This window comes from Ranitomeya variabilis, chromosome 7 (genome assembly GCF_051348905.1).
Source record: "Ranitomeya variabilis isolate aRanVar5 chromosome 7, aRanVar5.hap1, whole genome shotgun sequence".
Classification (NCBI taxonomy): Eukaryota; Metazoa; Chordata; class Amphibia; order Anura; family Dendrobatidae; genus Ranitomeya; species Ranitomeya variabilis.
Genome location: NC_135238.1, coordinates 177,958,096 through 177,981,155, shown reverse-complemented (window position 1 = coordinate 177,981,155; position 23,060 = coordinate 177,958,096).

Here is a 23,060-nt window from a genome sequence, read left to right as displayed (position 1 = left end):
TAAATACCAGAAAAACTTATTCAATATAAATCCAAATCATCATTGAACTTATGCAAAAATAATATGTAAAATGCAATATACCGTATATACTCGAGTATAAGCCGAGATTTTCAGCCCAAATTTTTGGGCTGAAAGTGCCCTTCTCGGCTTATACTCGAGTCACGGTCGGCGGGTGAGGGGGAGGGAGGTCTGTCATATACTCACCTGCTTCCGGCGCTCCTGGCGCTTCCCCTGTCCGTCCCACGGTCTTCGGGTGACGCAGCTCTTCCCCTGTTCAGCGGTCACGTGGGACCGCTCATTAAAGTTATGAATATGGACTCCACTCCCATAGGGGTGGAGCCGCATATTCATTTCTCTAATGAGCGGTGCCAGTGACCTCTGACAGAGGAAGAGCTGCGGCACCCGAAGACAGTGTGACAGGCAGGGACAGCGTCAGGAGCGCCGGGACTAGGTGAGTATTTTATATTCACCTGTCCACGTTCCACCTGCTGGACGCCGCTCTGTCTTCCGCGTCCTCTTGCTCTGACTGTTCAGGTCAGAGGGCGCGATGACGTACTAGTGTGCGCGCTGCCCTCTGCCTGAACAGTCAGTGCGGAGAGACGCCGAGACAGAACGCTGAGGAGCTGCAGGCAGCAAGAGAGGTGAGTATGTGTTTTTTTTTATTGCAGCAGCAGCGTTATATATGGCACAGCTTTAAATGGAGCATCTATGGGGCCATAATGAATGCTATAGAGCATATATGGGGCCATAATGAACGCTATAGAGCATATATGGCACAGCTTTATAAGGAGCATCTATGGGGCCATACTGAACGCTATAGAGCATATATGGCACAGCTTTATAAGGAGCATCTATTGGGCCATAATGAACGCTATAGAGCATATATGGCACAGCTTTAAATGGATCATCTATGGGGCAATACTGAACGGTGCAGAGCATTCTATATGGCACAGCTTTATAAGGAGCATCTATTGGGCCATAATGAACGGTGCAGAGCATTCTATATGGCACAGCTATGTATGGATCATCTATGGGGCAATAATCAACGGTATGGAGCATTATATATGGCACAGCTTTATATGGAACCTCCTTTGGGGCCATAATGAACGGTATGGAGCATCTATTTTTATTTTTGAAATTCACTGGTAGCTGCTGTATTTTCCACCCTAGGCTTATACTCGAGTCAATAAGTTTTCCCAGTTTTTTGTGGCAAAATTAGGGGGGTCAGCTTATACTCGTGTCGGCTTATACTCGAGTCGGCTTATACTCGAGTATATATGGTAAATAAAAACTATAGAGAATTAATATTGTAAAATAAGATCTTGTTTTGGTTGAGAAAATATGATATGCGTGTAGAGGACCTTCCACCAAATTTTTCATGTTGACCTGGACACACAACATAATAGTGGCTGCAGAAGTGGAATAAAAGTTTTTTTTAATTTTATTTCACCTCTTGCAGATATACCAGCAATCAAAGTATTTGGCATCTAATGAGTTCACTTTAGTTAAGCTGAAGTGGGTGTTTTCATTGGGGTGTGTACTTCTTCTCCCTGTAGGAGTTGCTCTCCAGTAACACCCACTTGGACGTGACAAAAGTTAACTCATTAGGTGCCAAATGATTTGATTGCTGATATCGCCACAAGGAGAGATTAAATTAAAAATAAATAAAATGTTTTATTCTGCTCTGCAGCCACTATTACATCTTGTGTTCAGTTCAGCATGAAAAATGTGATGAAAGGTCCTTTACACGTATACCATACAGTCTCAACCAAACACAAGATCTTATTTTACATTTTTAATTCTCTATAGTTTTTATTTATCTTGTATTTTACATATATTTTTGAGCATAAGTTCACTTATGGACTTTAGAAATAGTACATATTATGTTATTGGGTTTCTTTCTTTCACTCATGGATTACAATGATCCCAAAACCTGGGGCAGGGAACATCTAAGGTTAAAATTGAAAACTTTTATTAATCCAGGATCACCCTGATATTCTAACATATAATTGGAAATGCACTGTGGTGAATAAACTCATGTCTAATATTCAGGGCTTCTACCAGGTGTTTCAGAGCACCATACTGTCAAAATTTTTGGGCCCCAGTTAGACTCCACCCAGGCTCCACCTGTACCCCAACTGCGCCTCCAACCCTTGAACATTCCACAGTTCCACAGACCACTCTTGGAAAAACTCCGCTTCTGTACCACGTCTTCACCAATCACACATTAACAGTTCCCATAGAACACCAGATCACATACATAGCCGGCAGCTTTTGTTTTGCCAAAAGATTTTTTAAGAAGCCATCACGACATGGTATACGTGTAAAGGTCCTTTACACGTATACCATACAGTCTCAACCAAACACAAGATCTTATTTTACATTTTTAATTCTCTATAGTTTTTATTTATCTTGTATTTTACATATATTTTTGAGCATAAGTTCACTTATGGACTTTAGAAATAGTACATATTATGTTATTGGGTTTCTTTCTTTCACTCATGGATTACAATGATCCCAAAACCTGGGGCAGGGAACATCTAAGGTTAAAATTGAAAACTTTTATTAATCCAGGATCACCCTGATATTCTAACATATAATTGGAAATGCACTGTGGTGAATAAACTCATGTCTAATATTCAGGGCTTCTACCAGGTGTTTCAGAGCACCATACTGTCAAAATTTTTGGGCCCCAGTTAGACTCCACCCAGGCTCCACCTGTACCCCAACTGCGCCTCCAACCCTTGAACATTCCACAGTTCCACAGACCACTCTTGGAAAAACTCCGCTTCTGTACCACGTCTTCACCAATCACACATTAACAGTTCCCATAGAACACCAGATCACATACATAGCCGGCAGCTTTTGTTTTGCCAAAAGATTTTTTAAGAAGCCATCACGACATGGTAGACTCTTCTTGTCAGGGTCCTACTCTACTCTAACCTGTTAAACATTTCTCAAAATACCCCATGCTCTCTTAGGTATATTTTTATTTATTTTTCTCTAAGGGAATTTGTCACATACATTTTTTAAAACGACCAATAATACTACACACAAGGGACAAGCGCCATTACAGCATGACGACAACCCCCCAGGAAGAAGCAAGTCGCAAAACGCGCGTCGGGGACCAGCTGCACGCACAGGTCATGTATCATTTAGCACCTTTTGCCCTACTAGTCATGTCATGTCATTTTGCCTATACCTACTTTTTAGCATGTGTTGCATTGTAGCACTGCTGTACTGCTATGAGGCTATTAATACATATGCACTAGACACTTTGTAGGTCAGTGCTTGCCATTACGCTCATTTTGCTTATACCCGCTTCCTAGTATGTGTTGCATTGTAGCACTGCTGTACCGCTATGAGGCTATTAATACATATGCACTAGACACTTTGTAGGTCAGTGTTTGCCATTACGCTTATATTGGCTCCCTTTCTATGTATTGCATTGTAGCATATACAGTTAGGTCCATATATATTTGGACAGAGACAACCTTTTTCTAATTTTGGTTATAGAAATTACCACAATGAATTTTAAACAAAACAATTCAGATGCAGTTGAAGTTCAGACTTTCAGCTTTCATTTGAGGGTATCCACATTAAAATTGGATGAAGGGTTTAGGAGTTTCAGCTCCTTAACATGTGCCACCCTGTTTTTAAAGGGACCAAAAGTAATTGGACAATTGACTCCAAGGCTATTTCATGGACAGGTGTGGGCAATCCCTTCATTATGTCATTCTGAATTAAGCAGATAAAAGGCCTGGAGTTGATTTGAGGTGTGGTGCTTGCATTTGGAAGGTTTTGCTGTGAAGTAAACATGCGGTCAAAGGAGCTCTCCATGCAGGGGAAACAAGCCATCCTTAAGCTGCGAAAACAGAAAAAAACCCATCTGAAAAATTGCTACAATATTAGGAGTGGCAAAATCTACAGTTTGGTACATCCTGAGAAAGAAAGAAAGCACTGGTGAACTCATCAATGCAAAAAGACCTGGGCGCCCACGGAAGACAACAGTGGTGGATGATCGCAGAATAATCTCCATGGTGAAGAGAAACCTCTTCACAACAGCCAACCAAGTGAACAACACTCTCCAGGAGGTCGGCGTATCAATATCCAAATCTACCATAAAGAGAAGACTGCATGAAAGTAAATACAGAGGGTTCACTGCACGGTGCAGCCACTCATAAGCATCAAGAAGAAAAAGGCTACACTGGACTTTGCTAAAAAAACATCTAAAAAAGCCAGCACAGTTCTGGAATAACATTCTTTGGACAGATGATACCAAGATCAACCTCTACCAGAATGATGGAAAGAGAAAAGTATGGCGAAGGCTTGGTACAGCTCATGATGCAAAGCATACCACATCATCTGTAAAACACGGCGGAGGCAGTGTGATGGCTTGGGCATGCATGGCTGCCAGTGGCACTGGGTCACTAGTGTTTATTGATGATGTGACACAGGACAGAAGCAGCCGAATGAATTCTGAGGTATTCAGAGCCATACTGTGTGCTCAGATCCAGCCAAATGCAGCCAAACTGATTGGTCGTCGTTTCATACTACAGATGGACAATGACCCAAAACATAAAGCCAAAGCAACCCAGGAGTTTATTAAAGCAAAGAAGTGGAATATTCTTGAATGGCCAAGTCAGTCACCTGATCTCAACCCAATTGAGCATGCATTTCACTTGTTATAGACTAAACTTCAGACAGAAAGGCCCATAAACAAACAGCAACTGAAAACCACCGCAGTGAAGGCCTGGCAGAGCATCAAAAAGGAGGAAACACAGCGTCTGGTGATGTCCATGAGTTCAAGACTTCAGGCAGTCATTGCCAACAAAGGATTTTCAACCAAGTAGTAGAAATGAACATTTTATTTACAATTATTTAATCTGTCCAATTACTTTTGGTCCCTTTAAAAACAGGGTGGCACATATAAAGGAGCTGAAACTCCTAAACCCTTCATCCAATTTTAATGTGGATACCCTCAAATGAAAGCTGAAAGTCTGAACTTCAACTGCATCTGAATCGTTTTGTTTAAAATTTATTGTGGTAATGTCTAGAACCAAAATTAGAATAATGTTGTCTCTGTCCAAATATATATGGACCTAACTGTATATTTTTTATCGTTATAAAACTACTAACATATATGCACTAGACACCTTTTGAGGTCAGTGGATAATATTGATAGAGGCATTAAGCACCTTGAACACCCAACACTTATTGTAGAAGTAGCCAGGATAATCCTATATTGGGTATACACGTCTTAATAAAATTCTGATTGATATTATGCATTATTAATTATACCTACTTACTTGTATATCTCTACTGAGTTATTGCACTCATTCAGACTTATTGTTTGTGAAGCATTCTTTGCTCGTATATGTATATGATGGTCTAATTTAGTAGGATTTTTTACTTGCATTGGATATATTAATGGTGAATTTACTTATGACAGTGGCTTTTTTCTACATATATTGTACATTTGCGATACTGTATGGTGCTAATTTTTGGTACATGCCCGTGTTGGCAGTATCTTTGTCTGTGTTCCTTTTTATATTTATATGTATGTTAATGTTAGAATATATCAATAAAAATTGTTTGTAATTTATATATGGGAACAGGTAGGGACCTGTTCAGACAAAGGCCCGCAAGGTGTGGAACAAGAGTGGAGCAGAACAGCAAGGAGCGGAGCAAGGCAGAACCGCAAAGATCGAAGCAAGGCAGAACCGCAAGGAGCAAAACAAAGCAGAGCCGCAAGGAGCGAAGCAAGGCAGAACCGCAGAGTGAGAGCAGAGCGGAGCCGCAGAGCAAGAGCAAAGCTGCACAGTGCGGAGCCGAGAGCAGAGCAAAGTCACAGGATGCAGAGCACAGACACAGGAGGCAGAGCAGAACCACAGGAGGTGGTGAAGGAAGGAGCTGAGTGCAGAAGGAAGTAAACACAAGGAAACACAGAGAGATATGGAAGGCTCAAGACTGGGATACAAACGGACACAGGAATAGGACTAGGTTAAGACAGGAATGGGACAAGGCACAGAAACAAGGACACAGACCAGGGTACAAGGCTCACTGGGTGGCAGAAGTACGATGCCCCACTGGGTGGTTAACACAAGAGATTGAGACAGGACCTGGCACCTCAGTAGCGAGAAACTGACTGAGGAAGTAAGTTGCTCAGGCATTACCCTAGAGGTGGGAATGCCTTAAGTACCTGATGCCTCTTGGCAATTGGCAGGGGACACATTAGGAAGGTGCGAACAGTCTCAAGAATCAGGATTTGCCAGCTCTGTCTCTCCCAGGCACACAGCCAGAAAGCATGTACAGAGCAAGCAGGAGACATGAGGCACACAGCATGGAGCCGGCAGCAGACAGAACTCACAGCATGGCCCGGAGAAGTGAGTAAGTTGGTGTGTAATGCAGGTGGAGGATGGGAAGCCATGCAGTGATGCTGGAAGAGTGGTTACATGGGGTGCATTATACTACTATGGGGTTCATTATACTGCTATGGGGGTGCAATTTACTACTATAGGGGTGTATTATACTACTATGTCATGCATTATACTGCTATGGGGTGCATTATACTCCTATGGGGGTGCATTATACTGCTACAGGGGTGCATTATACTATTGTGGGGGAGCATTATACTACTATGGGGCCGCATTATACTCCCATGGGGGGTGTTTTATCATATATATATATATATTATGTGGGTGCATTATACTACTATGTGGGTGCATTATACTGCAGCACCCCAGAGTCCTGATCGTTGCAGTATTGTCGCTCTTCCACTAGGGGGAGTGATGGTACGTCTGATGGCACTAAAGGAGTTCACCTGACCAGGTATCACAGTCACATGCTACACTTCACAATCCGGCCACCAGGGGGAGCAAAGGGTTCTCTCTATTAGGCCACTCCTCACACTCTGTTAAAACTGGGAGTCGGATAGGAAGTTAGAGAGAAGCTGACTGGGCTCGGCCCCGGTAACATCGAGTCAGAGAGAGAAAGCTGACTGGGGAGACCCAGGGAGGACCTGTCAAGGGTGGGATCCTGACAGCGGCCTAGCACAAGATAGAGCGTTACCGAGCTGCGCCTGCACTTCATTGCGGCAGCATCCTAAGAAAGGACAAGAAGCTTAGTATATTGTGGAGAAGTGAGAAACGAGATCACAACACAAGGAGATAATACCAGGAGGAGTCCTGCCTTAAGATCGGCAACATCCTTCTGAGGCATGTAGCCGGTGGCCGGAACACCGAGGGAGTAATTGGCTCTATTTATTACTCTGAACTACGGCAGGGCAGTTAATTCCAAGTTAGCTGTCCAACCTTTACACCTAATGAAGACAACGGAGGCAAATTGTGGGAGAGGGGCGTCTCTAGGGTCCCTATAAAAAAGCTCCAGGCCTACCCCGTCATACGGGTGCGTCCTATCCATATCATCTGGGGGACGTAGAGAGAAACCGAAACATACACGACAGTTGTGAGAACTATCCCGTGGTGCTCAGCAGGGAGGTACTACAACACACAGGCGCTAGTAGGAAGGCTACTGATTTCCACCTGCAAAGGGAACTCTGGATGTGCCTTCGGACCGGCCGGACTCAGCTAGCCCTGTTAGCAGTGCTCTGGATTGTGGATGCTAAAGTCTTCAGTAAAAAGGTAAAGAGACTGCAACCCTGTGTCCTCGTCATTTACTGTGACCTACACCATTATTATCTACTCATCAAGGGAAGCCCTGGGGACATACTTCACCTGTGGGAAGGTATACCATTTAGCTGCCATTCCATCGCCCCAGTGGACCCCTAGCAGCGTCGGTCACCCTGACCAAGTACCACAGGTGGCGTCACAAACACTTGACAAACTTTCATCACCTTTAATTGGGCGCTCCTTAGCAGGGCCACGGACCGGGTCGGGCCACCGTGACATCCCCAGAACCGAGACAGAGGGACCCGGTACAGGGTACCCACTGCCCTGCGTCTGGGGGCGCTCCAAAGCTGACTATTGGGGTTCATTAAATTGCTATGAGGTGAATTATACTACTATGGGAGTGATTTATAGTGCTATGAAGGTGCATTATGTTACTATTGGGTGCATTACACCATGTTCCAAATTATTATGCAAATGATATTATTCTTGGATTTTCCTAAATGGTCGGTGCAAATGACAGTCAGTCTAATAAAAGTCATCACCCGTTAGATTATACATCGAATTTTATTGAAGAAACCTCCAAATGATAACAATATAATCTCCAAAATGAATAAAACCTTCTCTTGGCCTGTTATTGCAGTACAGCCTTTTCTAGAGGTTACACTAATCCTCTATTAAAGGGGTATTAAACTTAATGGATTCTCATCTGTATTGGTCAGATATTAAAATGAGATGGTCCTCACCTTCCCTGAGTCCAGCTCTGGCTGTCTGCTGCTGCTATGGGCTCTATATATTGGTGAGCTCACAACTACAGCCAATACACCGAGACCTGGGCAGCGGAGAGCCGGCGCTGGACCCGGGGAAGGTGAGGGGAGAATCTGATTCTATTATTTATACACAGCACTGCCCGATACAGAGGACTCTCTGGAGAGTGGAAAACCCATTTCATGCTTGGAGACATGTATCTCTTTATATGTAGTGAGGACTTAACATTCTGTAAACGTGTTTACTATAAATGTGACTTTCTGCAAATTACTTACTCCTCCTTGTATAAAAATACTCCTCAAAATTATAAATTATGTAAAATATGTAGTGCGACCTCTGCTCTTATGAATATTCACCACTGTATGTACTGTATTTTTCAACATTTTGCTACTTTTCTCCCCCCAGTGATGTTCATAGACTTCTATTATATATGTTATACTCTTACAAACATTATCTATGCCATACTATCATCCTTATTTATTTCTCCTAGCACAGGTGACATGTTCGCTCGTTCCCCAAAGAGTAGGACCCACTGGCTCATTTTTATTTTATTTTCAATTAATTTTTATTTGGTTTTCTCAGATTAAAACATTTGTAACATTTTTATGACAAAGACACAATCAATTAAACATCATATCAATAGTTGCCGTACAATTAGGATTATTAGGTATGACTGTTTTTTTAAGTAATTTTTATTTGGTTTTACAATGCAATCAATACAACACAAAATATACTGATCACTGGCACATAGGGTGTTCATCTCCCGTGTGCTGGGCCAGCAGGCCTCAGAATATCACAATACCTATTACATTAGTAAATGCAGAGAAAAGAGATCCCTATTTAACAAAACCTAAAATCAAAATCTATAATCATTACCATAAATACACATAACAATATTCATGTAATATATATATATATATTTAAATATATATATACCAGGAAGAATGGTATATAAATGAAAACACCAGGCTGAGGGACATATATGGCAGGATGTAAGGTATATATATATAATATTTAAATCATATCTTGGACTTATGAACCCTTTTTACAAAAAGTAGCTTGTTCTTAGCAATTAAAAATAATCTAAGACACCACACCGCTTTATGTTGTAACATGAAACTCGTACAGAGTAGTTTTATAGGTAGAGAGGTAGCGTCTTTTTTGCATAAAAAAATCTGCTATCGCCGGATAATCTCTAGTGCATTAGGGGAGCGTACGTCACACTGTTAGTGGCGTTCGCATTTTTTTGTAAAAAGAATAATTCGTTTCGTCGTCTAATTTTTAGCGCGTTCATTAGGGGAGCGTACGTCACACTGTTAGTGGCGTTCGCTTTTCTTTTGTAAAAAGAATAATTAGTTTCGTTGTCTAATTTTTAGCGCGTTCATTAGGGGAGCGTACGTCACACTGTTAGTGGCGTTCGCTTTTCTTTTGTAAAAAGAATAATTAGTTGCGTCGTCTAATTTTTAGCGCATTCATTAGGGGAGCGTACGTCACACTGTTAGTGGCGTTCGCTTTTCTTTTGTAAAAAGAATAATTAGTTGCGTCGTCTAATTTTTAGCGCGTTCATTAGGGGAGCGTACGTCACACTGTTAGTGGCGTTCGCTTTTCTTTTGTAAAAAGAATAATTAGTTGCGTCGTCTAATTTTTAGCGCGTTCATTAGGGGAGCGTACGTCACACTGTTAGTGGCGTTCACTCTTCTTTTGTAAAAAGAATAATTAGTTGCGTCGTCTAATTTTTAGCGCATTCATTAGGGGAGCGTACGTCACACTGTTAGTGGCGTTCGCTTTTCTTTTGTAAAAAGAATAATTAGTTGCGTCGTCTAATTTTTAGCGCGTTCATTAGGGGAGCGTACGTCACACTATTAGTGGCGTTCGTTTTTTCTTTTGCAAAAAAAAGATTTAGTTGCGTATGGTAAATTTATACTTTTTTTTTATACAAACTTATTTTTTTACATCTGAATTTTCTTTTCATCTTTTTTTCTTGTTTCTTCTACATTTTTTCTCACTACTTGTTTTTTCTCTCTGATTGGTTATAATAAAGAGTACCCTATACAAAAGCCCCACACATTACACGTGTAAAAGCACCACTTACACACACATCCCCAGGGTTTGGGGAAAAAAAATGGCCCATTCGTCAACAAGGCGCTATTCACCAGAGGAGGCTTACGCCATCCTTGCGTCCGACACGGATACAGCCAGTGAGGAAGATCCCACATTCCTCTATTCCTCCTCCTCCTCCTCATCATCATCATCATCATCATCATCCTCCTCCTCATCTGGTGAGGAAGGACCCCCAACAAGGCGCCGAAGGACCCAGGCAACTCCTGCAGCAATCGATCCCGTATGGATTGCACCCCCTGAAAATTTTCAGCCCGTCATTCCGGATTTCAGCAGCAGCTCAGGAATCCAGTTTGACACGACTGGCCTCACTGAAATTGACTTCTTCAAATTCTTTTTCAGTGATGAAATAATAAATCTTATGGTGGCCCAGACGAACCTTTATGCCCAGCAATTTTTCACCCAAAATCCCACGTCATCTCACGCCAGATGGACCCCCGTAAATGCAGCAGAGATGATGACATTTTGGGGAATTGTGCTGCATATGGGCATAATCAAAAAGCCAAAGCTTCGGCAATACTGGAGTACTGAAATTCTCTACAGTACACCGGTATTCCGCATGGCCATGAAAAGGACACGATTTGAAAGGATCCAAAAATTTTTGCATTTCAGTGATAATGCGCAGTGTCCTCCCCGAGACGATCCAAACTTTGATCGTCTATATAAAATTCGGCCAGTGATTGAACATTTCAGCAGAAAATTTGCTGAGGCGTACACACCCCAGAGGGACATCGCTATTGATGAATCTCTGGTTCATTTCAAAGGGAGGCTAAAATTCCGACAGTACCTGCCCAGTAAAAGGTCCAGGTACGGAATAAAGCTGTACAAACTGTGCGAGAGTACCTCAGGGTACACCCACAGATTTAGGGTCTACGAGGGTAAGGACACCCAAATTAACCCCCCTGAATGCCCCCCCATCCTGGGGGTGAGTGGGAAAATTGTGTGGGAATTGCTGCACCCACTGCTGGATAAGGGTTATCACCTCTACATTGATAACTTTTACACCAGCATCCCACTCTTCAAGGCCCTCTCTGCCAGAGGTACAGCTGCATGAGGCACCGTGCGAAAAAATCAGCGAGGCCTCCCTAAGCCGCTAATGGGACAAATGCTGAGAAAAGGAGAAAGCAGAGCCAAATGCAGCGACAACATGCTGGTGGTCAAGTATAAGGACAAAAGGGATGTCCTTATCCTGACCACCATACACCGTGACAACAGCACCCTTGTCACTGTTCGTAGGACCACAACACAAGTCCCAAAGCCAGATTGTATCCTGGATTACAATCGGTACATGGGGGGTGTGGATCTCTCAGATCAGGTCCTCCAACCATACAGTGCCATGCGTAAAGCTTACGTATGGTACAAAAAATTGGCCGTGCACATTGTACAGATGGCAATGTACAATACATTTGTGCTGTTCCGATCTACAGGCAATACGGGGGGGACCTTCCTTCAGTTTCAGGAGGTAGTCATCAAGGCCCTAATGTTTGGCACACAGGGAGGTGAGGGACCCAGTACTTCTGAATCTGATAGTGCCCGTGTTGTCCCAGGTCAACATTTCCCAGGACAGGTTCCCCAAACAGCGAGGACAGGACGATCACAAAAACGGTGCAGAGTATGTTCCAAGAGGGGAATCCGAAAGGACACAACTTACCATTGTGAAACCTGCCCTGAGAAACCTGGCCTTTGCATTAAGGATTGCTTCAAAGCATACCACACATCCACAAATTAATAAAATTAGTTTATACCCTGTTGACACAACACACTTTTATTATCTGATGTACCGAGCACATCTTACACATAACACCACATTATAAATTCATACACCAGTAAAAGCAAAAGAATTAAAATCAATACTATAAAACTATGCCTCTAGATATATTCCTTCAGGGGAATTTTTTTGAGCTGTGCGCACAGGAGCCGTTCTGTCCAACGTGTCCACATGGACATTCCTTTTCTGAATCCTGCTCATACAGGTATTGTACATATGACCAGGTTTTAAATACATCAGATAGGGATTACATTCATTAGTTAGGACTGCTGTGATATGGGTATACCTTGGCGATTGGTACAGCGGCTTAATATACATTTTTTGCAAAAAACGTATCAACCAAATACCCTGTTTTTTCCATCTTTTTACTAGCACTTGCTGTCCACTGTGATTTTTTTGCAACAGAGTGGTTTTGGTTTTACTGTGCTTTTTTGTGTTTTCAAGTCTCTTGGTGGTGTGAACATGTCTTTACTAGCTTGTTCACTGTGCGCGCAGCTCATGTGTTCTGGTTCTACATAATTGTTTTCTTGTTTCTACAAGACTGAGGAGGCCTCCACCCCTCTTTTTTTGAGCTGTGCGCACAGGAGCCGTTCTGTCCAACGTGTCCACATGGACATTCCTTTTCTGAATCCTGCTCATACAGGTATTGTACATATGACCAGGTTTTAAATACATCAGATAGGGATTACATTCATTAGTTAGGACTGCTGTGATATGGGTATACCTTGGCGATTGGTACAGCGGCTTAATATACATTTTTTGCAAAAAACGTATCAACCAAATACCCTGTTTTTTCCATCTTTTTACTAGCACTTGCTGTCCACTGTGATTTTTTTGCAACAGAGTGGTTTTGGTTTTACTGTGCTTTTTTGTGTTTTCAATTCCTTCAGGGGTGTAGTTTCCAAAATGGGGTCACTGGTGAGGCACTTGGAGGTTTACGGTGCTCACCACATATCTAAATAAATTCCTTGGGAGGTCCAGTTTCCAAAATGGGGTCACTGGTGAGGCACTTGGAGGTTTACGGTGCTCACCACATATCTAAATAAATTCCTTGGGAGGTCCAGTTTCCAAAACGGGGTCACTGGTGAGGCACTTGGAGGTTTACGGTGCTCACCACATATCTAAATAAATTCCTTGGGAGGTCCAGTTTCCAAAACGGGGTCACTGGTGAGGCACTTGGAGGTTTACGGTGCTCACCACATATCTAAATAAATTCCTTGGGAGGTCCAGATTCCAAAATGGGGTCCGTGGTGAGGCACTTGGAGGTTTTGTCCTATAACCTTTGGGAAAATAAAAAAATCGTAGCTAAAAGATCATTTTTGTGGAAAAATTGTGTTGTTTTTTTTTTCACGACTCATTGTTATAATTTTTGGTGAGGCACTTGGAGGTTTACGGTGCTCACCACATATCTAAAATTCCTTGAGAGGTCCAGTTTTCAAAATGGGGTCACTTGTGGGAGATTTCCACTGTTGAGGCACATTAGGGGCTCTGCAAACACAACATGACGCCCGCAGACCATTCCATCAAAGTCTGCAATCCAAAACGTCACTTATTCCATTCCGAGCCCCGACGTGTGCCCAAACAGTGGTTTTTCCCCACATATGGGGTATCGGCGTACTCATGGAAAATTGCACAACATCTTTTTCTGTCTATTTTGTCCTATAACCTTTGGGAAAATAAAAAAAATCGTAGCTAAAAGATCATTTTTGTAGAAAAAATGTGTTTACTTTTTTTTACGACTCATCGTTATAATTTTTGGTGAGGCACTTGGAGGTTCACGGTGCTCATCACATAGATAGATAAGTTCCTTGAAGAGTCTAGTTTCCAAAATGGGGTCACTTGTGGCAGTTTTCCACTGTTTCGGTACATCAGGGGCTCTCCAAACGCGACATGGTGTCCGATCTCAATTCCAGCCAATTTTGGTTTCAAAAAGTCAAATGGCACTCCTTCCCTTCTGAGCCCTGCCGTGCGCCCAAACAGTGGTTTTCCCCCACATATGGGGTATCAAATCCCCAACACGAAGTCGGGGACCCACACCGCGGCGGCGGTTGGCAAAACGCTGGGCCTTGTCTTGTGACAATTTCAAATTGTCCACCACATGGTTCCAAATCCGCTGCAACCTATCCACCACAGAATCAACCCCAGGACAGTCAGAAGGTTCAACCTGGCCCGAGGAGAAACGAGGATGAAAACCAGAGTTGCAGAAAAAGGGTGAAACCAAGGTGGCAGAACTAGCCCGATTATTAAGGGCAAACTCGGCCAGTGGCAAAAAGGTAACCCAGTCGTCCTGATCAGCAGAAACAAAACATCTCAAATAAGTCTCCAACGTCTGATTAGTTCGCTCGGTCTGGCCATTAGTCTGAGGATGAAAAGCCGACGAAAAAGACAAATCAATACCCATCTTAGCACAAAAGGATCGCCAGAATCTGGACACAAACTGGGATCCTCTGTCAGATACAATATTCTCAGGGATGCCATGCAAACGAACCACATTCTGAAAGAACAAAGGGACCAAATCAGAGGAGGAAGGCAACTTAGGCAAGGGCACCAAATGGACCATTTTAGAAAAACGATCGCACACCACCCAGATGACAGACATCTTCCGAGATACCGGAAGATCCGAAATGAAATCCATGGAAATGTGCGTCCAAGGCCTCTTTGGGATAGGCAAGGGTAAAAGCAACCCGCTGGCACGAGAACAGCAAGGCTTAGCCCGAGCACAAATCCCACAGGACTGCACAAAAGAACGCACATCCCGCGACAAGGAAGGCCACCAAAAGGACCTAGCCACCAAATCTCTGGTACCGAAAATCCCAGGATGTCCCGCCAACACCGAAGAATGAACCTCAGAAATAACTCTGCTGGTCCATCCATCAGAGACAAACAATCTCTCCGGTGGACAACGATCAGGCCTATCAGCCTGAAATTTTTGCAGCCCTCGTCGCAAATCTGGGGAAATGGCAGACAAAATCACTCCCTCTCTGAGAATACCAGCCGGCTCAGAGACTCCCGGAGAGTCAGGCACAAAACTCCTAGAAAGTGCATCAGCCTTCACGTTCTTCGAACCAGGCAGGTACGAGACCACAAAGTCAAAACGGGAGAAAAACAACGACCAACGAGCCTGTCTAGGATTCAGGCGCTTGGCAGACTCGAGGTAAATCAGATTTTTATGATCAGTCAAGACCACCACACGATGTCTAGCTCCCTCGAGCCAATGTCGCCACTCCTCAAATGCCCACTTCATAGCCAACAACTCCCGATTACCAACATCGTAGTTCCGCTCAGCAGGCAAAAATTTCCTTGAAAAGAAGGCGCATGGCTTCATCACGGAGCCATCAGAACTTTTTTGCGACAAAACAGCCCCTGCACCAATCTCAGAAGCATCAACTTCAACCTGGAAGGGAAGAGAGACATCCGGCTGGCACAAGACTGGCGCTGAAGTAAACCGATGCTTCAGCTCCCGAAAGGCCTCCACGGCCGCAGGAGACCAGTTCGCAACATCAGAACCCTTCTTAGTCATATCCGTCAAAGGTTTAACCACGCTGGAGAAATTAGCGATAAAACGACGGTAAAAATTAGCAAAGCCCAAGAACTTCTGCAGGCTCTTAACAGACGTGGGCTGAGTCCAGTCATGAATGGCACGGACCTTGACTGGGTCCATCTCCACAGTAGAAGGGGAAAAAATAAAACCCAAAAAAGAAACCTTCTGTACCCCAAAGATACATTTTGAGCCCTTCACAAATAGAGCATTCTCCCGCAGAACCTGAAACACCATCCTGACCTGGTTCACATGGGACTCCCAATCATCAGAAAAAAACAAAATATCATCCAGATAAATAATCCTAAATTTATCCAGATATTTCCGGAAGATGTCATGCATGAAGGACTGAAACACAGAAGGAGCATTAGATAATCCGAAAGGCATCACCAGGTACTCAAAATGACCCTCGGGCGTATTAAATGCCGTTTTCCATTCATCTCCCTGCTTTATGCGCACAAGGTTATACGCACCACGAAGATCTATCTTGGTGAACCAACTGGATCCCTTAATCCGAGCAAACAAATCAGACAACAATGGCAAAGGATACTGAAATTTAACCGTGATCTTATTCAGAAGACGATAATCAATACAAGGTCTCAGAGACCCGTCTTTCTTGCCCACAAAAAAGAATCCTGCACCAAGAGGGGACGAGGATGGGCGAATATGTCCCTTCTCCAAAGACTCCTTTATATAACTCCGCATCGCGGCATGCTCTGGCACAGATAAATTAAAGAGTCGTCCCTTAGGAAACTTACTACCAGGAATCAAATCTATAGCACAATCACAGTCCCTATGAGGAGGAAGGGCACTGGACCTGGCCTCATTAAATACATCCTGAAAGTCTGACAAAAACTCAGGGATCTCAGAAGGAGTAGAAGAAGCAATAGACACCAATGGAGAATCGCCATGAATCCCCTGACACCCCCAACTAGACACAGTCATAGCTTTCCAATCTAAAACTGGATTATGGGCCTGTAACCATGGCAGACCCAAAACGACAACATCATGCATTTTATGCAGTACCAGAAAACGAATCACCTCCTGATGTACAGGAGTCATGCACATGGTCACTTGCGTCCAATACTGAGGTTTATTCTCTGCCAATGGCGTAGAATCAATTCCTCTAAGAGGAATAGGATTTTCCAAAGGGTCCAGGACAAAACCGCAGCGCTTGGCAAACGACAAATCCATCAGACTTAAAGCAGCACCAGAATCCACAAAAGCCATAACTGAGTAAGAAGATAATGAACAAATTAAAGTCACCGACAAAATAAACTTAGGCTGAAAAGTACCAATGGCGACAGGATTAACTTCTTTTTTTAAACGTTTAGAGCATGCTGAGATAACATGTGTTGAATCACCACAGTAGAAACACAACCCATTTTGACGTCTATGATTTTGTCGCTCGGCTCTGGTCAAAATTCTGTCACATTGCATAGAATCAGGTGACCGTTCAGACAGCACCGCCAAAGGATTAACAGATTTGCGCTCCCGCAAACGTCGATCAATTTGAATGGCCAGAGCCATTGAATCATTCAGACCTGTAGGGATAGGAAACCCCACCATCACATCTTTAATGGCTTCAGAAAGACCATTTCTGAAATTTGCGGCCAGTGCACACTCATTCCATTGAGTAAGCACGGACCATTTCCGAAATTTTTGGCAATATACCTCAGCTTCGTCCTGACACTGAGAGATAGCCAGCAACATTTTTTCAACCTGATTTTCAAGATTAGGCTCCTCATAAAGCAAACCAAGCGCCAGGAAAAACGCATCAACATTCACCAATGCAGGATCTCCTGGCGCCAGAGAGAAGGCCCAATCCTGAGGGTCGCCGTGCAAGAAGGAAATAACAATCTTAACTTGCTGAGCGGAATCACCAGAGGAACGAGGTTTCAGAGACAGAAACAATTTACAATTATTCCTAAAATTCAGGAATTTAGATCTATCTCCAGAAAACGGCTCAGGAATAGGTATTTTTGGTTCAGACATAGGGCTATGGATAACAAAATCCTGAATGCTTTGCACCCTAGCAGCAAGCTGATCCACACTAGAAGTCAGAGTCTGGACAGTCATATCTGCAGCAGAGATTCAGCCACTCAGAGAAAAAGGGGATGGAAGAAGCTAGGCAAACTGCAGTAAAAAAAAAAAAAAAAAAACAACTCAGAACTTCTTTTTAATCCCGCTTCTGCGATGCATTAAACATTTTCTTTAGTCCTGGCATTCTGTTATGATCCCAATGGCAGAGGATCTCTGATATTCCGGCAAGATAGCAAAAATATAAATACTGCTCTAGGGAGGTGGAAACTGGGCTAACCGCATACCTGATCCTAACACACACAACTAAAAGTAGCCGGTGAACGTGCCTACGTTGGTTCTAGACGTCTCGAGCCAGCCGGAGAACTGACTACCCCTAGAGAGAAAAAATAAGACCTCACTTGCCTCTAGAGAAATTGAACCCCAAAGATATAGAAAGTCCCCAACAAATAATAACGGTGAGGCAAGAGGAAAGCACAAACGTAGAGATGAACTAGATTCAGCAAAGTGAGGCCCAATAGTCTAAATAGCAGAAAATAGATAGTGGACTATGCGGTTAGCAGAAAACCCTACAAAAACATCCACGCTGAACATTCAAGAACCCCCACACCGACTGACGGTGTGGAGGGAGAATATCAGCCCCCTAGAGCTTCCAGCGAGTCAGAAAATCAAATGTAAAGCAAGCTGGACAAAAACACTGAATAATGCAAACGATCCAAATTGTACAAAACAGACTTAGCTTTTCTTGCATGAGGCAGACTGAAAGGAATCCGGAGGAGACCATGTAGGTCTGGATACAAAGATGCCAGGCAAGAGACTGAGTCCAGAGGAGACTTAAATAGGGAACACCCGCTGCTTAACGACACAGCTGGAGCTCAGGCCTGCAACAAGACATGCCTAACACAATACCGTTAGTGACCACCAGAGGGAGCCCAGAAACACAGTTCACAACAAAGTAGCCTTAGGTGTCTGGTATTTAGGGCATGCAGTTTTTCTGTCCGGTTTCAATTCTGCCCCAAGTGAGTCAAATTCATAAATTGTATTGTACATAGTTTTAACCCTCCTAACTTAGTGTATTACCATCTTACTAGTAATTTTCTGTATAGATTCTATTACCTGAAAGTAATCTGCAGATCATTGGACAGTAAATTGTGCAGTATATGTTTGGTCTTTGTGCTGAGATCTCTGCTGGAACTTCGACTTTTATGACTTTGATACATCAGCTTATATATGACACTGTCCCTATGGAAGAAATTACAGTCATTTACATTCCAGAAGAGACGACATGTGACATCCCACAGGGGCGTAACGACTGCGATCGCAGAGGTCGCGACCAAACCCATGTGGGTGGAGGCTCAATGACGTCAGCACAATCCTCAACTGGGTGTGCATCCTCGGACCCACGTTTAGTTGAAGTGCATTATACTGCTATTGGGGTGCATTATTGTTGTGAATTCTGCTCTTGGGCTCCCTCCGGTGGTTGTAAGTGGCATTTTTGCAAGTTCTGCTCTTGGGCTCCCTCCGGTGGTTTTAAGTGGTACTGCTGCTCCTTGGATTTAGTAGTCAGCAGCTGCTTCCACTGATTGTCTTTCTGGCTCTACTATTTAGCCTGGTTCTATCCTTCAGCCTGTGCCAGTTGTCAATGGTTCCTGGTTGGATTCACATCTCTGCTTGGATTTCCCTGATATTCTGACCAGTTCAGCAAAGATAAGTCCTTGCTTTGTTCTTTTGCAGTTCACTTGTTGTGGACTTAATCTTTCTGCACTTTCTATGTTTTTTCTAGTCCAGCTTGTCAGTATGGATTTATTCAGTTAAGCTGGAAGCTCTGGGAAGCAGATTTACCCTCCACACCTTTGGTCAGGTGTGGAGATTTTTCTAAACTCTGTGGTGGTTTTTCTGGTTTTTAATACTGACCGCACAGTATTCTTTCCTGTTCTATTTATCTAGTTAGACTGGCCTCCTTTGCTACATCCTGGTTTCATTCTGCGTGTGTCATTTCCCTCTCCACTTGCAGTCAGTGTTTGTGGGGGGCTGTCCTATCTTTTGGGGGTTTTCTCTGAGGGAAGATAGCTTTCCTGTTTCTATCTTTAGGGGTGGTTGGTCCTCCGGCTGTGGCGAGGTGTCTGGGGAGAGGCGGGAGCATCCCACGGCTGCTTCTAGTGTTGTGTTAGGCTCGGGAACTGCAGTCAGTGCAGGTACCAGCTCCTCCAGAGCACGTCCCATGTTGCTCCTAAGCCACCAGCTCATAACACATTATACTATATATTGTATGACTATGGGGGTGCATTAAACTACTTTGGGAGTGCATTATGTTATATATGACTATGGGGGTGCATTAATCTACTTTGGGGTGCATTATACTACTATGGAGTGTATTATACGACTATGGGGTTTATTAAACTACTGTGGGGTGCATTATACTGCTATGTGGATGCATTATACTACTATAGGGATGCATTATACTACTATAGGGTACATTATACTACAATAAGGGTGCATTATACTACTATGGAATGCATTATACGACTATGGGAGTGTGCATCCTCGGACCCACGTTTAGTTGAAGTGTATTGCGACGCAGAGACCCGTCGGGTCTGTGCATGGCAATGCACACTGCCGGCAAATCCGAGGCCAGCAGTTGACTATGGAGGGTGCATTATACTACTATAGGGGTATATTATACTGCTATGGGGGTGCATTATACTGAATATGGGGATGCATTACACTGCTATGGGGCTGAATTATGCTCCTACAGGGGTGCATTACACTATATATGACTATGGGAGTGCATTACACGGCTATGGGTGTACATTATACAACTGTGGGGGTGCATTATGCCACTATGGGGTGCATTATATGACTATGGGGGTGCATTTTTCGACTATGCGGGTGCATTATACTATGAAAAGGGTGCATTATACTGCTATGGGGTGCATTATACTGCTATGGGGCTGCACTATACTGCTATGGGTTTGCTTTATACTAAATATTACTATGGGGGTGCATTATACTGCTATGGGGGTGCTTTATACTGCTATGAGGGTGCATTATACTACTATGGGTTGCATTATATGACTATTGGCGTGCATTTTACGACTGCGGGTGCATTATACTATGAAAAGGGTGCATTATACTGCTATGGGGTGCATTATACTGCTATGGGGCTGCACTATACTGCTATGGGTTTGCTTTATACTAAATATTACTATGGGGGTGCATTATACTGCTATAGGGGTGCATTTTACTGCTATGGCGGTACATTATAGTGCCATGGGGGTGCATTATACTACATACTGCTATGGGGGTACATTATGCTGCTATTGGGGTGCATTATACTGTTATAATGGTGCATTATACTACTATGGGAATGCATTATACTGCTATCGGAGTGCATTATACTGTGTATGACTATGGGTTGCATTATACTGCTATGGGGATGCATTGTACAGCTACTGGGGTGCATTATACTATATATGACTATTGGGTGCATTATATTTCTGTGGGGGTGCATTACACTATATATGACTATGGGATGCATTATACTATACATGACTATGGGGGTGCTTTATACTGCTAAGGAGTGCATTATACAATATAAGACTATGGGGGTGCATTATATTGTATATGACTATGGAGGTGCATTAAACTATGTTGGGGGTGCATTATACTACTATGGGGTGCATTATATGACTATGGGGGTTCATTACACTACTATGGGTTGCATTATACTGCTATGGAGGTGCATTATACTGCTATTGGGGTGCATTAAACTATATATGACTATGGGGTGCATTATACTACTGTGGGGGTGCATTACACTATATATGACTATTGGATTGCATTATACTCCTATGTCATGCATTATACTATCCATGACTATGGAGGTGCATTATACTGCTATTGGGGTGCATTATACTATATATTGTATGACTATGGGGGTGCATTAAACTACTTTGGGAGTGCATTATGTTATATATGACTATGAGGTGCATTAATCTACTTTGGGGGTGCATTATACTACTATAGAGTGCATTATACGACTATGGGGGTTTATTAAACTACTGTGGGGTGCATTATACTGCTATGTGGATGCATTATACTACTATAGGGATGCATTTTACTACTATAGGGTACATTATACTACAATAAGGGTGCATTATACTACTATGGAATGCATTATACGACTATGGGAGTGCATTATACTACTATGGGGGTTCATTATACTGCTATGGTGGTGCAATTTACTACTATGGGGGGTGTATTATACTGCAATGTGGTGCATTACACTGCTATGTGGTGCATTATACTCCTTTGGGGTGCATCATTCTGCTATAGGGGTGCGTTATACTATAAAGGGGTACATTATAATACTATGGGGGTGCATTATACTACTATGGGGTGCATAATACTGCTATGGGGGTGCATTACACTGCTATGGGGCCACCTTATACTTCTATGGGGGTGCTTTATCGTATATATGACTATGGGGGTGTATTATACTACTATGGGGGTGAATCATACTACTATGTGGGTGCATTATATGACTATAGGGATGCATTATACTGCTATGGGGTGTATTATACTACTACGGGAGTGATTTAAACTGCTATGAAGGTGCATTATATTACTATCGGGTGCACTATACCACTATAGGGGGCATTATACTACTATGGGGTTGCATTATACTGCTATGGGGGTGCATTAAACTGCTATGGGTTTGCATTATACTATATATGACTAAGGGGCTGCATTACACTGCCATTGCGATGCATTTTACTGCTATGGGGGTACATTGTACTGCTATGGCGGTGCATTACACTGCTATTGGAGTGCATTATACTGCTATTATGGTGCATTATGCTACTATGAGGGTGCATTATACTGCTATGGGGGTGCATTATACTGTGTATGACTATGGGTTGTTTTATACTGAAGTTAGAAAACCAGCTAGAATATTGAAAGGATATATTAAATTGAATAACCAGAAAAAACGTACTATCCTTTAAAACGATATTTTATTACTAACTTATCTAAAATTCCAATAAATAAAACTCAATTGTATGCAATAAACATCAGCCAACTGGGTTGGGTAGGCTAGAAAAATAGGGAGAAATTAGCAAATATGCCTGACACAGTCCCTGTAGGTGGCCCTAAAGTGTCTTAAACCTACCTACCAGCGGAGGTTGGCACCCTAGAATTC